The sequence below is a fragment of the Mytilus trossulus genome, chromosome 10 (genome assembly GCF_036588685.1).
Source record: "Mytilus trossulus isolate FHL-02 chromosome 10, PNRI_Mtr1.1.1.hap1, whole genome shotgun sequence".
NCBI classification, from domain to species: domain Eukaryota; kingdom Metazoa; phylum Mollusca; class Bivalvia; order Mytilida; family Mytilidae; genus Mytilus; species Mytilus trossulus.
Genome location: NC_086382.1, coordinates 43,821,876 through 43,831,399, shown reverse-complemented (window position 1 = coordinate 43,831,399; position 9,524 = coordinate 43,821,876). Strand labels below are relative to the sequence as shown.

Here is a 9,524-nt window from a genome sequence, read left to right as displayed (position 1 = left end):
AGAAAAAAAAACACATATACTTTGCTAGCATATTTGTAGATATCTCTACCATTTCTGATGTATTTTTTATTTCTTTTATACATTTTAGAATACTACAACGAGTGTAAGTATATGTGTGTTGAATTGTTCTTGCATGTGCTTCTATCATCTATGTGCTTTTAGTTATGAGCTGGCATCTGTTAATAATTATGCAAATGAGCAATGGATTCAAACTTAAAACTATAAACCTACATGTTACTATCATTTAAATAATCAAAAATATAAAATATCTTGCTCTTTTTACTTTTAAAAAATAATTAAATATCCAGGAATCAATGAACAAAATTGAAAAAAAAAGGGAAAAGGGAATCAGTTCTCTTTTTTCAGACAGCTTTCTAAATATGCACTTATATATTTATTTTTCATGTGGATATTTAACCACGGGCTGAAATGTTTAATGTCATAATTGATAAATTATTTTGGAGGAAAAGTTATAGTCTAGGGTTGAATCCAAGTTGTATTTATTGGCTACAGCCATTTTATTTTATTTGCTTTAGGCTTGACATGCTTACTTTTGTAACTGTTGAAACATGTTTGCAATTGCTTGTGTTCATTTATATGAAAGTGCATGCTACTTTATGCTAAATTGTTGTTTTTTGTTGTTTTTTTTGTGCTGCTTTGTTCAATTGGTTTGGTATTGCAGTACATTATGTACAAGAAATTTGCATCCTCGTTTTAAATAACCAACATACATGACATAAAAAGGAAAACATTTTAAAGTATCAAAATATGTGTCCATTTTATGGTTAATATGAGACCAAGGTCTTTCTTTGGACAATTGTGAAAAATAATACCCTAGGAATAACAAGAACAATTATATAACATTCAAATTAAGACTTTGATAATAGCCACAGAATTACTATGCTGACTAAAATCTTGACTAAAATATACATGTTTGCAATCTTACAATTAAGGGGAGAAAATATTTTGGATTATCTCTCTTTGATTGTTGAAATTTAGCTTGAATGGGTATACATTTGTTAGTTTTTTTCTCCAGTAACCCCTTTCTTTGGAAACAGGTAATCCAAAATTTGTTTTTATTTAAAAAAATCAGAAAACATATCACAATATGACAATCATGATTGTTGTTACTCTTGCTTTTTTTATTTATTTCAATTCTTATGATGTTTGCACAATGTTTTATAAAGATTTATTTATGCATGAAGATAGATTTATATACCAACTTGTTTATTCATATATAATATTACAGTTTTGTATTTTCATAGACAGTTGTATGAGTCAAAGTGTGATAAAAGGAATAAAATTATAAATGGAATGTTTATGCTATATCTAGCTATTTAAATGACTAAGGATTCTTTAAAAATTTTCTCATACAACTGTCAAGGTTTAAATTCTAGAGAGAAGCGGAGAGATGTATTCGAATACTTAAAATCAAAGCTCTGTCATATTTACTGTCTGCAAGACACACACTTTACTGAAAAAGATGAATCATTTATAAGAAACCAATGGGGAGGAGAATGCATTTTTAATTCTTTTGCTTCAAATCAAAGAGGAGTTGCCATTTTATTTGCAAATAATCTTGATTTTAAAATAAATAAGATAAAGAAAGATGATAATGGAAATTTTCTTGGTGTAGATATTTCAATTGAAGGTAAAAATATAACACTTGTTAATTTATATGGACCAAATAATGACTCACCATCTTTTTATAATAAAGTTAATGAAATAATAGAAAACTTTAATTATCAACAAGTTATTCTGACAGGGGATTTTAACTTAGTTCAAAATCAGGCATTAGATACATACAACTATCTTAATATAAATAATCCAAGAGCAAGAGAAAAAATCTTTGAACTTATTGAAACTTATGATCTAATTGATCCCTTTCGAGAATACTACCCAGACAAGAAACGATTTACATGGAGAAAAACTCATCCTCTGAAGCAAGCTAGGCTTGACTTTTTTCTTATATCTCGAAGTTTCTATCAAAATGTAAAAGAAGTAGAAATTCAACACAGCTATAGATCTGACCATTCACCTATAGTTCTACACTTTAAAATCAGTGATTTCAATATTGGGAAGGGTTTGTGGAAATTTAATAATAGTTTATTGTACGATATGGAATATGTTAAATCTGTTAAAGAAAAAATAAAACAAGTAAAAGATCAATATGCAACTTTAGTATACAATAGAGACTTACTGGACCAGATTGATTGCTTAGATATTCAATTTACAATAAATGATCAGCTGTTCTTAGAAACATTAATGACAGAAATTAGGGGTAAAACAATTTCCTTTGCATCATATAAAAAGAAAGAAAAAAATAAATTGGAAAATGCTTTAATACATGAAATTCAAAAATTAGAAGAAAATATACAAACCACAGAAGCTCTTGAAGATCTCAACCAAAAGAAATCTGAATTACAAATTTTAAGACAAGAAAAAATGCGTGGTCACTATGTTCGCTCAAAAATGCAATGGGTAGAAGAAGGAGAAAGATCCTCAAAATATTTTCTCAACTTAGAAACTAAGAACTTTGTTAATAAAACAATTCCAAAACTAGTCAATAATGAAGGCTGTTTAATAAACAAACAAGAACATATTTTATTGGAAGCTAAAAACTTCTATAAAAATTTATATTCAAAGAAAGATACAATAAATAGTGTTGATCTCAATAAGGAAATTCCATTTTTAGACGTTCCCAAGTTAACAAATGAAATAAGGGATACCCTTGAAGGAAAAATCTCCTATTCAGAATTAACATCTGCTATTAAAAGAATGAAAAGTAACAAAAGCCCAGGATCTGATGGATACACCAGTGAGTTTTTTAAATTCTTTTGGATAGATTTAGGTAAATTTGTTCTTAGATCAATCAACTATGGGTATAATATGGGTGAAATGTCAGTATCCCAAAAAAGAGGGATAATTACTTGTATACCAAAGGGAGATAAACCAAGACAATATATGAAAAACTGGCGACCAATAAGTCTTTTAAACACAATATATAAACTAGGGTCTAGCTGTATCGCAGAGCGTTTGAAGTCTATTTTATCACTTCTCATAAATAATGATCAAACAGGGTTCATTCCTGGTAGATATATTGGTGAAAATACTAGACTAATTTATGATATTTTATTGTATACAGAAGAACATGATATACCTGGTATTCTCCTCCTTATTGATTTTGAAAAGGCGTTTGATTCAATTTCTTGGAGTTTTATTGAAAGTGTATTAGACTTTTTTAATTTTGGGCCTTCTATTAAACATTGGATCAATACTTTTTATACTAAGATTCAATCTGCAGTAACTCAAAATTGCCATCTCTCAGATTTTTTTGAGATTCAGAGGGGCTGCCGACAAGGGGATCCCCTATCACCTTATATATTTTTACTATGGGCAGAAATACTGGGTATACTTATACGAAATAATGACAAGATTAAAGGAATCACTATAGATGACTCAGAATATCTCATATCACAATATGCAGATGATACCTCTCTTATACTTGATGGATCACCTGAATCTTTGGATGCATCTCTCTGTACTCTAGATAAGTATGCAGATTTATCAGGTCTCAATATAAACTTAGACAATACAAAGGTTGTTTGGATTGGGAAGAAAAGGTTTAGCCAAGAAACTATGTGTGTCAAGTGGGGATTGGAATGGGGTTCCAGCAGATTTACACTTCTTGGGATAAATTTCTCAGTGGATATTAGTGAAATTGAAAATTTAAACTATAACCCAAGGTTAAAAGAAATTGAAAACATTATAAAAACTTGGACTAATCAAATACTCTCACCAATTGGAAAAATTACAGTGATAAAAACACTTATAATATCAAAATTAAACCATCTATTCCTATCCATACCTAGTCCAAATAGCACAAAGCTGAAACATTTTACTGAAAAAATATTTTCCTTTATTTGGGATAACAAACCAGATAAAGTCAATAGAGACACCTTATCCAAACCGCACTGTTTAGGAGGACTAAAAATGATAAATATTGAAAACTATATAAAAGGTCTTCAATTAACCTGGATAAGAAGAATTAATAGAAATAATTCAAAACTAGTAAAACTATTCCTCTTTTCAGAAAATTTGAATTTTTTGGAAATGCAATTTCTTGGTCCTTATAAAAAGTTGAATAATCCATTTTGGAAAGAAGTATTTGACGCTTGGCAAGATCTACAAAATGTACAAAATAACTGTCAAATTAAAACATGCCCTTTATGGAAGAATGATAGAATAAAGATTGGTAACAATCCAGTACTATATAAAGATTGGACAAAAAGAGGGGTTTGGCTGATCAATGACTTGTTACAGGAAGATGGAAATTTTATGACTTTTGATCACTTTAATAAGGTATACAATATTAAAACTAATTTTCTCACATATCAAGGCCTAATTTCGTCAATCAAAAAGTATTTAAAAGAATATCAAATATGTCCAAATGACTTAAAGAGAGAAAACGGTCCTGTTTTGCCCTCAGTGTTAAAGGTTTTTTTTTAAATCCCAGAAAGGTTCAAAAGATATGTATAACATTTTGAATGGTAACAAATCAAATCCTAAACAAAAATGTGAACAAAAATGGTCATTAATTCTCAATGCAAACTTCAATTGGAAAAATATTCATGTACTGCCCTTTCATATAACAAAAAATTCAAAATTGCAGTGGTTTCAATACAGAATAATACATCGAATCTTAGGCACAAATGAACTCCTCCTTAAAATAAAAATTAAAGATACAAATAGTTGCAGTTTTGGGTGCGGAGGGGTCGAAACAATAGAACATATATTCTGGACGTGCCCATATATATCAAAATTATGGGAAGACCTTAACTTCTGGATATTTGAGAAGACAGAAATAGAACTAACTTTAAATATTGATTTGGTTTTATTTGGTATTTTAACAAAAACAGATAAAAATGATATAAGAAACATAATACTTCTGTTAACAAAATTTTACATCTATAGAAGCAAATTAGCTATGGAACAAACCAATATAATAGCACTTAAAAATTATTTAAAGGAAAACTTATTGATAGAAAAAAATATATTCTATAAAAATAAATTACTCAGTAGGGCAGAAAACTGCTGGAACCCCTGGACTCCTTTACTATCATAAAAACAAAAAAAAACAAAAAACAAATAGACTTCACATATATTGTATATATCTCATATCCAAACGGCCTCTGTCTTAAAACCATTATCTGCAATGTATCAAACTATTTTTTAATGTATATAACTATTATGCATACAAATGTGTGTAACCTATTATGTTCATGTGCAAATAAGGAAAAGAGAAATTTAATATAGAAAACAGTATATATATTTTTCAAAACCTGTGCATTTGTTATACAAAAAATTGTATTTGAAAATCTCATTAGTAAACTTCGTTCTGTTTATTTTTCTTTTTTTCTTCTTTAAAATATTGAAAATTGAATGTATAATACTAACAAATACTAACAACTGTATAAATATGATATTTACTAATGTTAACGAGGCCGGGATAAGGTACCGGTACTTGATGTTTTAAACTAACAAATGTACAGATTTTATTAAAATATGATAAATTAAAAAAAAAAAAAAAAAAAAAAAAAAAAAGAATACTAGCAAAATAAGACAACCTTTGACTATCAATAAAATCGTTTATTGGCTCCCATCCAAAATCTAGGAAAGAATCATCTTTTGGAAAATTCATCTTAGCATTTAAAATCAGTTTCGAGATTTTATATTGCCATGTTTCAAGTATATGTTGACTAGAAGCGGTAGCAATACGGCACACCCGTGTGCTAGAGAAGGTCGGATGACCGAGTTCCAGAGAGCATCCATAAAAGATATGCGATTAAAAGATCCGTGTTCATTAAGTAGCTAAGTCATATAATTCAGTTTGCGCTCGAAAGTATCTTTTGTTATATCGTTCATGAAATGCATAGTACCTTAGATTATTTTTTTTTACATTTCGCCTACGTTTCATTTTTTCGAAATGGATTGTGCTTCTTTTTAAAGTAAAAAAAAAAAGAGGATGGCCCAATTTCCCTTAGAATCGTTTACATAACAATTTGTGAACCGGACCATTTATTTGCACACTCAAGTCGACCATTAACTGGGTCAGAATATGTGAACGTTTGTCTGGTACGCCCATGGTTAATGTCGTACTTATTGTAGATATTTAAACTGTGGGGTCACCAAGGAATTTCAACAACTAAATCAAATAATTTGAAAAACTAGTACAGGAATAACATTAAGTTTGTGTTTTGGTTAATTTTGAATACTTTTAACTTGCGTTTTTGTTATGTTTTGATAATCAAGTTTTATACTATCGCACGTTCTTTGAGCATAAAAATTAATTTAACTGGCTTTAAAAGTTACATTGAATGTGTTAAAATTGTCTTGTTAAGGTAGCTCCCGACACTAAGGGAGATAACAACGTTTTACTGATGTAAAACTGGTTCCCGTTAAAAAAAATAGGACATATCGCCTGTATATCTAGGTCACGGTAACAGTTCCGATGTCGTCTGTTGACAACGTGTGTAAACAACTTCTAAGTTACAGCTCATCGCTCAGAAGAAAGGAAGGTTTATCATAAAGGATAAATACATGCGTTCTTTTAAAATAAAGAATATGAATTGCTTCAGCCTGAAAGTTCACACAGTATTGAATGATTCTCAACTTATCAGGTCATATGATATAAGTTTTCGGAACTGGAAGTTGGAGAAATTCGGCATCCGATCACAGTGATCTTTCGTATGACGAAACCTGGAAAGAAGGTCGACGGCTAGCTCTGGCTGATCGCCTACCACAGAATATGTTCGCTAAGAGTAAATCCCCTGCGGATACTGTCTGTGAACGGAAATACGAACTTCAAAGCTTGAACCAGGAGGGCATTTTGTCCATACCATATCGTTGTAGCTGCAGTGCATGTTACCTGCATATCATACACGTTTAACAGTGTAGAAACGAGGGAAAACATGGGACTGGTGAATTTGTTATCAATTCAAAAGCTGTACATGGTAAGAGTTCAATTTTCTCCTTATTATATATTCTCTTTAAACATTTTACTGGGTGGAGAAGGTGTATGGTTTCATGTCTTGAATAAATGAACCTGCCCCACACCTCTCTTTTTCTTTCTTCAATACCCCTCTATTATGGTCTGGGGTTTATGTGGTTTGAGGGTAAAAAGCTTTATTTTGAGGGGAAGTGCTGCCCAAATTTTTTATGAAGCTGAACTTAGTAATTTTTCTGGAATTTTGCCCCTGGAAGTTATTTATCATTTTTGCAATGAACACAAAGACATCTATACATAAGGAGCTTTTTAGTTTTGCATTCAAAAGGGGAGGATTAATTTGTAAATACTTATTTGGTAGCAATTATATAACCATAAATAAAATTAGAATTGAAAAAGTAAACAAAAATGCAATCACAATGATTCATTCACAAAAATAATGTCTTACAAACTTAAAATATTATTAGTTTTCTTTATTTTATAATCAGAATTTTCATATTAAGTCATCTTTTGCATGTGATCAGAGACCAAGTGGTCTGATAGTCATACCTTACATATGTAGTAATTTAAAAACACCTAGAATGATGTGTATGCAGGATAATCTATAAAAGCAAAAAAGAAAATTAAGAAGGGGGGCACCCACCCTCATTCCACATTATTAGAAATGAATATGAGTCTGTGATCTACATTGTATATGTATAAGAATAAAAGTAAACATGAATTCACAATCATATTATATAAATATTAATTGAAAAAATAATTGAATATCCCAAATAAAATTATGAACTCAAGTCTGAATAGTTTATAGTTTGTCTAATTAACCAATACAGGTGCAGACTGACATTTCATATCATATTTTTCAGGAATGATACATGCAGGAATTTGTGCCACACATTTCAACAATTTCCTTAATGGATTGAATGTACTTTTTGTGAATTCATCAGACATACTTGAAGAAAAAGGAGAATGAAACTGGAAAGAAAATATTTGCAGTTGCAAAAGAATCCTGTAAATAAATTCAAAACTCAGCAAAAGAAGAAACAGTTTTAAACATGGTTAATTTAATGAATAATTGGAAGGTAATTAAAACCTTTAGTCATATACATGTGTAATTTCAAAGTATTTTTTTGATAAGTAGATATAAAGTATAATGAGGACCATAATTATATTCATATTTGCACTTACATGTAAGCAGTCATAAAAGTGAATTAACAGATCTTGGTAATAATTTCAAGTTTAGGGTCAATATTTCGAAAACAATTTTGTGGTAAAGCATTGTTATATATACTTGAAGACTTTCATGTATAGAACATGACAGAATTTGTTTCAACAAAAATATTGAACTAGAATTATTACATTCGAATTTATTAAATGAAATCTATATTAACAGATTAATGTATAATTTCAACAAATTTAAGGTAACCTATTTGGTTTTGAAAGCCTTTATACATACTATTATTACAAATTTCATTGTTAACAGCCTGAGTTTCCAGTTAATTTTAAATGAATATGTTTTAGCTATAGTATTTGAACACTGCATGCACTTTCATTTATATATATATTATATATACATTTGTTTATTTAATTTTTGTTATATTTGTTATCAATTGTAGGTCTCATTGTCATCATTTAACAGCAGGTTATTAGCAGCAGTTTTTCAGAAAAATGAAGGATAGCTGTCAATGGTAAATACATACATTTTAGGATAATTACATGTAGTTACCTTTGAGAAAAAACTTAGGTTTCATTTGAGACTTTTTAATCTGATAATGGTGTTTTTCAGGCATTTACAACATTTTTTTGTTTGGACAATATATTTAGTCCACTCAACTATAAAATGTAGGATCATGTAAATTTGTACACAGATCTCACTGACCTACATTTTCCACTTCACTGACTTTGGTAACATTAAAAATCCAATTTCATATACAACAAATGTATATCTCAGCAACTAAAAGGTGTCAGATCATGCAAACTTATATATACTCTCAGAGTCTCAGTTAGTAACTCAGCCTCCAGACAAAAGAAGGTCACAGTGATCACATTTTACACTATTGATTTGTACTGTATTTTATATCTTAAATACAAAGTATATAGTCAAGACTGCCACTGGTTCTTATGTGCCACAATTATGACAATGAAGATAACTTTGTGATGTAGATAACTTATGTTTATCACATACTTGGTCGCATGCTGCATATATGCAAATTTATACCAAAAAGAACAGATCGTTAATGAGCTTACAATGCACCACATTAAATAAATTCATCATAGATACCAGGACTAAATTTAATATTTACGCCAGACGAGCGTTTCGTCTACAAAAGACTCGTCAGTGACGCTCGAATCCCAAAAAGTTAAAAAGGCCAAATAAAGAACGAAGATGAAGAGCATTGAGGACCAAAATTCCTTAAAGTTTTGCCAAATACAGCTAAGGTAATGCTAGAAGTCTGTTGTTATTTATGTATTATTGTCATTTTGTTTATTTTCTTTGGTTACATCTTCTGACATCACACTC

General features: G+C 29.6%; 1 long non-coding RNA gene across 1 annotated transcript; it reads left to right on the top strand.

Annotated features, from left to right (window-relative positions):
* The first annotated feature begins 6,847 nt into the window (after window positions 1-6,847).
* On the top strand, window positions 6,848-9,143 carry LOC134686274 (uncharacterized). The gene is made up of 3 exons (XR_010101585.1): window positions 6,848-7,013; window positions 7,870-8,085; window positions 8,620-9,143. It is a non-coding gene; the product is annotated as an uncharacterized LOC134686274 (long non-coding RNA).
* Window positions 9,144-9,524: the final 381 nt, after the last annotated feature.